Source organism: Periplaneta americana, chromosome 2, assembly GCF_040183065.1.
Source record: "Periplaneta americana isolate PAMFEO1 chromosome 2, P.americana_PAMFEO1_priV1, whole genome shotgun sequence".
Taxonomy (NCBI): domain Eukaryota; kingdom Metazoa; phylum Arthropoda; class Insecta; order Blattodea; family Blattidae; genus Periplaneta; species Periplaneta americana.
In genome coordinates this window covers 8,492,527-8,503,941 of record NC_091118.1, presented here as the reverse complement: position 1 = coordinate 8,503,941, position 11,415 = coordinate 8,492,527, and the positions used below count along the sequence as shown (strand labels likewise).

Below are 11,415 nucleotides of genomic sequence, written 5' to 3'. Positions count from 1 at the left end.
AATGATGTTTGTGATCCTTATCGTAGTTCTTATCATTGGCTCTTTGGTCCTTGTCTTTGCCATGACCCCTACTTCGTTACAGTCCTTGTGATCTTTATCATGGTTCTCGTCTTTGTCATGGCCCTTAACTTCGTCATGGTCCTTGTGATTTCATGATGCTTGTGATGTTTATTGCAGTCCTCATAGTCCTTATCGTGGTTGTTGTATTTGTTATAATCCTATATTCATCACTGTTTGTTTAGTCAACTATCCAAAGACAGGTTTGAATGTCAAATGACACCAATAAGGTATCACTCATTAGGCAACTAAGTCAGGAGATAATTCAAAATAATATTGCTTTCCCTATTTCGCAAGCGACTTTTGTATCACACGGTATTAACTCTAGTCTTCTACTTAATATGAACATAATCGAACCCATTAGAAACAGCTGCACAGTAACAGATTACATCAGGGATCTTGAAATGTATTGCTATAAAAATCTCGAAATGGACTTCTTTCCAGGATAGGCCTACTTTGTTTTTCACAGAATAAGAAAAGAACAAAAGTTCAGTTGTAAATAACCGTCATTATATCGTGTTATATTCATGCTTCAGACAAAGACACTTGCCTGTGTTGCTGTAAGTTGTGAAGCCCTGCACTCCAGCATCTAGTCCAGCTGACTACAGCTTCTCGTCCCTTTTCTCCTGGCTGTAAAAACAAACATTTCCCATTACACCACAGCCAGAACAACAATGTAGCATTACATCACAACTCTTAACATTAGAAAGGTTCACACATGCTAGGAGAGGGACTGATACAAAGGAGAGTTGGAAGAGCAGGTGTGATACGATGCAATGGGACAAAACTGCGCGCACTTGGGCACTGATGTGGATGTGCTACCGGTACCTAAGACTGAGATGTGGACAAGAAATAACCAGTAAATTTTGGAGCCCTCTCTTTCAGTGACAAGCTTCTTTTGTGTGCCATAATCTAAAACATGGGACTCCTGCTTTATTTAACTTTAAAAAAGCTATGCTGTAGTTTTTATCACCCTTACAAATGTATCGTACTTGGCTGGATTCGAACCCATGAACTGTATCCGTGGTAACCACTAGAACAAGAGAATGACTGTAAAGAGGGAAGGAGGACCAAACTAAATAGCAGCAGGAATTTATTTAATGCTGAACAATCCAGATTTGAAGAGAATGTACAGAATACAAAAAAAGTAACGGGCCACTTGAATATTTTAAGTGTCATTTATATTTGTTACTGTTGCTCCAAGATATTTGAATTTTTCCACCTCTTCAAAAGAAATATTTCCAATTTTTATATTTCCATATCGTACTATGTTCTGGTCACGAGACAATAATATTCTTTGTGTTTTCGGAGTTTACTTTGAAACGCATCTCCATACTTGCTTCCAGTAAAATTCCCGTGTTTTCCCTAATAGTTTGCAGATTTTCTCCTAACATATTTACGTCATCTGCATAGACAAGCAGCTGATGTAACCCGTTCAATTCCAAACCCTCTCTGTTATCCTGGACTTTCCTAATGGCATATTCTAAAGCGAAGTTAAAAAGTAAAGGTGATAGTGCATCTCCTTGCTTTAGCCCGCAGTGAATTGGAAACGCATCTGACAGAAACTGACCTATACGGACTCTGCTGTACATTTCACTGAGACACATTTTAATTAATCGAACTAGTTTCTTGGGAATACCAAATTCAATAAGAATATCATATAAAACTCCTCTCTTAACTGAGTCATATGTCTTTTATAAATCTTATTGAGTTTCATAAGAGGCTTTTTTTACGGTGATGGGTTGTTAGCACTTTGCTTAACCCCCAAACTGGAGGACCACCCCTCATCAGCTGTGTGCAACTGCTTATTCAATATATTCGGAGCTACTGTCCATTTCTGGAGGTCTCATCTATCCACAATCTGAGGATGTGCCATGCCGTGGTGCTAGGGCCCACAATATATAGGTCTTCATGACTACCATAAGAAAATGTGATCTTGTCTTGCATTTAATATAAATTTGTCAGTATTGGGTCTTCGTGGCTGTGGCAAATTGCAACATGATTTAGTCCCTCTTGTGCCATGCTCAAGAACTGACCATTACAACACACAATATAGAATTTTCATAGTTTCCCCGAAGTTAAGTTTAAAAGCAGTGGTAACTTGTACCGTTCTGTGCCTATTATGCTGTTCATGTATGAAACATGAATATGAATTCACTTTAAAAGCTGTGAACTACGCAGAATTTGTGTGGCAAATCTGTGCAGATCTTAAAATCATTGGGTTACTATTAGGAATGCAAAGCAGTTCCGACATATTTGCTGTGTTCTATGTAAATGGGACAGTCCAGCTAAGGATGAACAGAGTAAGCTGTAAAACATGCCTGGGTACAGGGGAAATCAGTGTCAAATATGAACTATTAATTAACAAAGACAATTTTACTACTATCACTTCACATTAAGTTATGCTTAATAAAAAACTTTGTAAAGGCTTTATCAGTAAACAGAGCGGGTAGAGTTTTCAATATTTCAAAGAAAAATTTCCAAGATCAAGTGAAACTACATTGAAAGAAAGTATTGTTATTGGCTCACAAATCTACGACCATGACGTAATTCAAAACATTGTTTGAAGACCTGTTACTGGATAAAACTGTATGCAGTAATTTTCTGGGAAATGTTAAGGGCTGAAAACTACAGAGAAATTACTGAGGACACACTTCCGGCATCTAAAACTTTGGGATGTAGCATATCATTGAAAACACGTTTCCTACATTTACACTATGATTTCTTTCCTGTCTACCTCAATGCATGAGTGTTGAAGACAGTTTTCATCAGGATATTGTCTCCGTGGAAATACAAGAGGAAAATGGTCACCTAATATCTTAGCCCACTATTGTTGACAGCTGATTAAGGATGTTCCTGATGTGAGTTACAAGTAGGGTTGCCAGGTGTGCTGTATTGTATGGAATGTCCAATATTTGAGGCTGGAGAAACTTGTCCCATATGAATTCCATATGGGACACCAAAAATCTCGTACGGTATTTACAAAAATTATAACGACAGCTATGTTGTATGCAGAGCCCCAGGTATTAGATTAGATTAGATTTATTTATTTAACCTGGTAGAGATAAGGCCGTCAGGCCTTCTCTGCCCCTCTACCAGGGGATTACAACTATAACATGAACAATAAGATTACAATTAATATTAAATTTACAATTACAATTACAATAAAAATTAAAGTGCGACAAGAATACCTGATTAATGAAAGCTAGACATTTTATCATAGAAGTTAAGAACAAAGAATATTTTTGTATTTACTGAATTACAAATTAAACCTAGAATAACAAAATTCTATAGTGATGAAATTACCGGATATCGAGATATTTTGTGGTAGATTAAAAGAACTATTTACAAGAAACCATGTCTGAACTTGCTACTTGCTAACTCTGAAGATGGTCTCCAAATATCACTACATAATTTAGAGAAAATAATCACAAATTATGATACAGAAATTTCATATGACTATTACACTTTTACTATGTCATACTACTTTTGACGAATAAAATGGTACGGAATGATATGTTTCAACTAATCATGCCTGCTTACCCTAGCATTTGTTTGTTTTTATCACCTCCCTAGTATTTGTTTCTTTGTTTGCCAACATTGTACTTCCGGTAATAAATTGTACCTTTTAAAATAATTCATGTTTAATTCATCATCCTTAATTAAAACTTTTCTATCTTTAATCTTGTTTATATTATTTAGGTTCTGTTATAGCTTCCGCTGTATGAGATTATGGATAGTCACGTATCAGAGATTGTTTAATATATATTGATAATTGAAGTGGTATGCAACTGTTTTAAGCCTTCTTGACTAGTAATCGTCCTTAGAATTCAATAAAGATTGTATAGTTGGTACAACTGATAACAAGAGAACAGCTGATATAACACACTACCGCTATCTGACAGAATATTTGTAATGCTGAGATGGTACAATAATGCATTTTCAAGACAATTTAGTATTTTACTAAGTCAATTTATTGTATTATAATACTTCATTTCTTCTAATCTGTTTCTTGTAATCTTGTAATAGTTAATTAAATCCCACTGGAGTTTTGATTTTTTCTAGTGAGATTGCTGTAGATAAAAACCAAAGTGTTTGTAATTAAAGGAAAAGATCCTATAGTCAGCAAAAACATGCCTCAATAACAAATTAGGAGGAATGAAAAATTTCAACTACCAGTACCTAGATATTCCTTATCATTTACATATGACCTTACTAAATTTATAAAAACATAATGTACAATAAATTCAGTTTTGAAACCATCATTAGTTCTTAGGAATACACGAATCAAAATGTATAAAACTCTTGCCCAACCAGTTTTATCGTACAGATGCGAGGCTCAGACCATAAAAACAACTGACTCCTCAAAAATAAGTGCTGCCGAGATAAAGTTCATGAGACACTACAAGAGTCACAAAATAGAACCACAAAAGAAATGACAGTATCTGGAAATGACTCACAACCAAACGAAAAACTACAATTTGTAAACAATTAATGGAAAAACTGGGAAAATATCAGAACAATGGAGAACATGCATCCTGAAACAAATCCTGCAGTATGCTCCTCATGGAAGAAGATCAGTTGGTCGCCCGGCTAAGAGATGGACTGATGTGAGACAGTAACAGACCACCTGGTCTAATACATGTTTTGAATGACGACAGCTAATACAGGGTGATTAACGAAATTCTCCCCTCTCCTGTTTATGGAGGTGATTCCTGAGGTTATTTGGAACAAAAAAAATGTAAATAAATTAATGGGATCACATTCATAATTAGGTGTTACATGCTGTCTCTTCTCACTTTATAGATCTCTTGGGTATGGAACAACAAGTTTTGATGGAGAAATTGTTGCAATAAGTGAAAGTCTCAGGAATCTTCTATGCCACATCAATAAATTTAAGAATGCAGTTATATTGTCAGACTCCAAAGCAGCTATTCTATCAATAGTCTCTAAACACACACCTTCCTCTCAAACAGCAGAAATAACTAAAATGCTCTCTCAATTAATATCACTCAATAAAAGAATTGTATTCCAATGTATACCATCCCATTGTGGAATCCTGGGAAACGAGAATGTGAATGCTTTAGCAAAGAAGGGCAGCACTGCTACTTACAGACCTGTTACTAAATCTACGTATTACTCTGTGAAAAGATTTATTAAATCTACATACTTAGACTTCAACAAACAAAATTTGATAACACAATCTCAAGGGAAAAAATGGAACTCTCTGCATCAAAATCCACAGTTAATTCCCGATTTACCACGAAAATCGTCTGTAGCTGCATTTAGATTGGCAACAGGCCATGATTGTTTGGCCAAACACCTGCATAGAATTGGAATATATCAGTCCCCTAACTGCCCATTGTGCAACTCAAACCAAGAAATGGATTCGGAACACCTCAAAATCTGTGCTTCAGTGGCTGGCCATGATAATATCTTTGAAAAATACTGGAGTACAAGAGGTCAAATGACTTTATTGTCAAATGCCTGGCATTAGAAAACAACATAATTACGGAGTTACAGTAATTTGAAAACACCAGAAAAAACTTTTATTTCAGGATTTCAGTAACAAAATTGCAAAAAATAATTAAAATACAAACAATTGATTGTTTATGTATCAGTCCCTTCCATTTAGAGTGGATTTAAATCACATTTTCGAAAATGTCTCCCTCAATCTCAAGGCAACGATCCACACGGGTGTGAACCGCACGTGTGGCATTTCGCAGCTTCACGCATTTGTTCCTTATTGTTGCTGTGGCATCCAGAATGCGTTGAAGCAACTCTTCACGTGTTTGTACCTTAACCTGACACACGATGTCCTTCATCCACCCGCAGATGCACATGCACGTAGTTATGGCAACAAACATGCCTAGCGCTCCATTCACTGTGGCTTACTTACTGGCTTTTAAGGAACCCGGAGGTTCATTGCCGCCCTCACATAAGCCCGCCATCGGTCCCTATCCTGAGCAAGATTAATCCAGTCTCTACCATCATATCCCACCTCCCTCAAATCCATTTTAATATTATCCTCCCATCTACGTCTCGGCCTCCCTAAAGGTCTTTTTCCCTCTGGCCTCCCAACTAACATTCTATATGCATTTCTGGATTCGCCCATACGTGCTACAATCCCTGCCCATCTCAAACGTCTGGATTTAATGTTCCTAATTATGTCAGGTGAAGAATACAATGCGTGCAGTTCTGTGTTGTGTAACTTTCTCCATTCTCCTGTAACTTCATTCCTCTTAGCCCCAAATATTTTCCTAAGCACCTTATTCTCAAACACCCTTAATCTCTGTTCCTCTCTCAAAGTTAGAGTCCAAGTTTCACAACCATACAGAACAACCGGTAATATAATTGTTTTATAAATTCTAACTTTCAGATTTTTTGACAGCAGACTGGATGATAAAAGTTTCTCAACCGAATAATAACATAACATTCACTATGACGCGTTTCGAAATGTGTTGTAACTCCGTAATTATGAATGTTATCCCATTAATTTATTTACATCTTTTGTTCCAAATAACGTCAGGAATCATCTCCATAAATCAAGGGACAACTTTGTGAATCACCTTGTGTATTTATATTTTATTCCTTTCCCCTTACTGTTTTTGTGGATATCATGTTGTAGAATTATGATAAACACGCACTTTTACTGACATTGTGTTTAGAAACGTGACAAAAAAAATGTAAATCCCTAGCTCTCTCTGTTTCAGTTAAAAGTAATTTTATTCCCAAGCAATAGAAGTGCAGGGGTATTGGTACAATAATTATTGTTATTGGATTGTGCAGTACCGATATATGTAAAGGCACAGATAATGTTTCAAACCAAAATGAATGATTCTCCTACTCATGAAACAAAGAGGACGTGCTCGTATTTAGAAACACAGAACATTTGTTTAATCACACCTTCCCAACCTCAGTCCCAGAAATCATTAATGTACCTTCTGCATTTTAATAATACAGATAAATTGAAGCGTCGGCTGGAACAACATTGTAAGTTACAAAATTTTCATTCGGCGTGTTTCTGTGTAATAATGTTGTATGTCATGTTACCTTGCTATACTCTTTGGCTTGCAACTGTCCATCAATGCAGTACGTGAAACTTGTCCACTCAAAAGTTTGCTACCCTATAAGAACAAAGTTGTACACGTACACATTTTTGGAGCTCCTGTAAATTTTACCAAATGTAACTTATAACGATACTCGGGAGGAAATTAAACGCAGAATAAATATGGGAAATGCGTGTTATTATTCGGTTGAGAAGCTCTTATCATCCAGTTTGCTGTCGAAAAATCTGAGAGTTAGAATTTATAAAACGGTTATATTACTGGTTGTTCTTTATGGTTGTGAAACTTGGACTCTCACTCTGAGAGAGGAACATAGGTTAAAGGTGTTTGACAATAAGGTTCTTAGGAAATTATTTGGCGCTAAGAGGGATGAAGTTACAGGAGAATGGAAAAAGTTACACAACACAGAACTGCACGCATTGTATTCTTCACCTGACATAATTAGAAACATTAAATCTAGACGTTTGAGATGGGCAGGGCATGTAGCACGTATGGGCGAATCCAGAAATGCATATAGAGTGTTAGTTGGGAGACCGGAGGGAAAAAGACCTTTGGGGAGGCCGAGACGTAGATGGGAGGATATTAAAATGGATTTGAGGGAGGTGGGGAGTGATGATAGAGACTGGATTAATCTTGCTCAGGATAGGGACCGATGGCGGGCTTATGTGAGGGCGGCATTGAACCTTCAGGTTCCTTACAAGCCATTTGTAAGTAAGTAACTTATAACATTGTTCCAGCCGACGCTTCAATTAATGATTAGTGTAACAACTTTAATGCTGTAAAATTATTTAAATTTTTCAATTCTAATATATGCTCTCTCTATTAGAAGTTCCTACTAAATTTCTTTTTGCAGAACTAAAAGTTACATTTGTTCAGATCAAATTTTTTTACAGATTTAAAGGACAAAACTAAAATTCTTTCAATCATTTATTATCATAATACATTGCTCTCTTAACGCTATGGATCTGTGAAATTCCTAACTTCTATATTTTTATACCAATTAATCCGAAACTTTTAACACATATTTCTTACAATGTGGACATGCAATACATAAGTTTTCATTTTAATATTCCAATTACAATTAATTTTTGTTGTTTTTTTTAATACTGAATTATAGTTATCTTAATTTTCATAGTTTACATAATTTTTCTTTAAATTTATATTAAATTAAAATTGCACTTTTTGAATTAGATTCCTTTCCGTTATAAGCCCTTTTCTCTGCCATAGTTTTGTAAAATTATAGGCTATATATTTCTTTTTCCTTCCTTTCCCCTTTTTGTTCTCTTTATCAGCTGATGAATTTATTATCATAGCCCTTTTATCGTGAATTTTATTTAATCTTCGTATTTCTTTTCTTTTTTATTATTATTTTATTACATTCCATTTTGATATATTCTTCCTTACTTTTTCCATATTAACCATTTGTACTAAATGAGTTGCTTTCACTATATTCCAATGTATTTTACTTTTTTTTTCTATTATGGTATTATTTTCATGTTTAGTGTCGATTTTATTATGCTATTATCATCATCATCATCATTTTGTAATATGTTAGTATGTGTTCTTTAACTTTTTGTTAAATTTTCACTGCTTGTATACTTTGTGACCTGGTAGAGTGTAAGAGAAGGCCCTATGGCCTTAACTCTGCCAGTATAAATAAAGAATTATATTATTTAATTTATTCCTGACAGATGTATGTAAAATATGGCACATGCTTTTCATATTTTTCCAATTACTTTTTGAGAAGAAAATATATACCCTTTCAGTTGTTAATCTTTCAAATTGTTAAAACTTATCACATCCTCAACACAGGGTGATTTGAATACTTTCAATATCAGAAGAAAACACACGTGTCAGTTTACTTCACATGCTTTTGTGGACTTCTGTGCAAAATTTCACTGAGATTGGAGGAAAACTACATTCATTAGAGCATTTTGAATGTTACAATATGTTGAAAATAAAATTTCAAAATCAAGAAAACAAGTATCAAAGTACAACCTGTTTATTGTATACTATCTATATCCTTCCTTCCTATACAGGTCTACCACTCACATTCCTATATAACAGCGCGATTGAAAAGTAAAATTAATTAGAATGAAGAACAAAGTGTCAGAATGGCAGTTGAATGTCAGTTTAAAGGGCTGCAACTCCACGCGTGCGCTGGTCCCGTTAAATTCGTTCTGAGGGGCTTTAAATTGTCACAGACCCAAAGTAAGCAGATTTATAAAACAAACATTTTTCAGAGTTACAAACAAAATTTCAATGTTTTAATGGCTTTTTTTCACTGATCCATAGTCTTAAATTATTGAGAATTAAATCAATGGCTTTCCCAAAACATGCTATGAAATGTTTCATATAAAACAATTTTTATCTACAAAAGGAAGCAGAAGTGAGTAAAATGTAGAGTATCCACTGCCCACTGAACGAATATTGGTTAAACAAGCGTTGAGCGACTTCTGCCGATTTTGGAATAGACACCGACACGGTTAGGTTAGTTTAGGTTTTTATTATCCTGTCAAGATGTTTAGGATTAGTGTAGAACTGGCCTATGTCTCATAGTGGGCGGGACATAAGTAACATTCACCATTAAATGTTCTGTAAATTGTGTTGAACATGTTCATTAAGACATACTTATATACAGAACAGCCTACAGTCTACAGTCCGCCACTGTACAGCCCAACACTCCGTCCTTCCAGTGGTTGTGGCTTCCTTATTTTCAGTCGTAGCGTACCACGTCTGCATAAGACCACAAGCGGAGAGAGGAAGACGAAGACCAACGAAAGATGTTCAGATGAGAGGCTGGAACATGTCGTGAGGCCTAAACCATGTTGCTCGTGAAGACGACTTACTTTCAAGGGCTGCTTGTGCAATTTCATGATGTTGGGTTTCCGCAGTATGAAAAATTCCGTTAAAAATTTAGAAAAACTAGTTCTATAGGGAATAAAAGCTCCGAGAACAAACAGCGTGTATTTACAAAGGAAAAACACGATGAAATAGGTCACAGATTAAAATATACTCGACAAAAATCTCTCCAGTTGGTGTTTCTACATCCACACAGACGAAGCACTGTTCAATGTTATAACCCACAACAATAGGTACTGGAGTACAGAAAATCCTCATCGGCATGAAAGCCTTCTAAATCACGAGAAGGTTGATGTGTAGTGCACACAACGAATCATAGAGCCTCAATGTGCATGAGTGTAGAGTGGAAGTACCCACTGAGTGCCAGTGAGCGCCACAGGAACAGAATTTCAGAGGATCACAGAACAGAATTGTCAGTTTTCTTAGAGATGTCAAGAATGCGCGACAGTAAAAGGAAATAATTTTCAACACCTTTTATAATCAAGATAAATTCAATGATAGAAAAACTTATCAGTTACTGTTGCTACTTTTCGAAATTATTCAGTAACTTACATCATTTCAACTCCCAGTGGATGGGGGCCCTCTAGCTGTGGTGACGAGTGTTGGCCAGTTGTTCACCTTCAGACCTCTCAGGGAATGCTGTGCAGCTCTGTACAGAATCACCTGTAGTCTGCAGATTGAAAAAGAAAATATTTAGATTCGTTGTTCAGTGTAATAATACCGTAATAAGTTATCAGTTACTGCTGCTACTTTGCTAAATTATTCAGTAACTTACATCATTTCAACTCCCAGTAGACTGGAGGTCCTCTAGCTGTGGTGACGAGTGCTGGCCAGTTGTTCACCTCCCGACCTCTCACAGAATGCTGTGCAGCTCTGTACAGAATCACCCGTTTCCTGCAGATTGAAAAAGAAAATATTTAGATTCGTTGTTCAGTGTAATAATAATAAATTATCAGTTTCTGTTGGCACATTGCTAGATTATTCAGTAACTTACGTCATTTCAACTCCCAGTAGACTGGGGGTCCTCTAGCTGTGGTGACGAGTGTTGACCAGTTGTTCATCTCCAGACCTCTCACAGAATGCTGTGCGCCACTATGTACAAAACCATCTGTTTCCTGCAGATTGAAAAACAAAATATTTAGATTCGTTGTTCATTGTAGTAATACTTACTTACAGCTTTTAAGGAACCCGGAGGTTCATTGCCGCCCTCACATAAGCCCGCCATCGGTCCCTATCCTGAGTAAGATTAATCCATTCTCTATCATCATATTCCACCTCCCTCAAATCTATTCGGTGTAGTAGTAATAATAATAATAATAATAATAATAATAATAATAATAATAATAATTTTATCAGTTTCTGTAGCTACTTTGCTAAATTATTCAGTAACTTACGTCATTCCAGATCCCAGTAGACTGGGGTCCTCTAG

General features: G+C 35.9%; 1 long non-coding RNA gene across 1 annotated transcript; it reads right to left on the bottom strand.

The window, feature by feature from the left end:
- Positions 1-545: 545 nt before the first annotated feature.
- On the bottom strand, positions 546-11,095 carry LOC138695233 (uncharacterized). Its single transcript, XR_011331088.1, has 4 exons — positions 10,981-11,095; positions 10,762-10,880; positions 10,539-10,656; positions 546-687 (listed from the first exon to the last, which is right to left on the bottom strand). It is a non-coding gene; the product is annotated as an uncharacterized lncRNA (long non-coding RNA).
- Between the last annotated feature and the right edge of the window lie 320 nt (positions 11,096-11,415).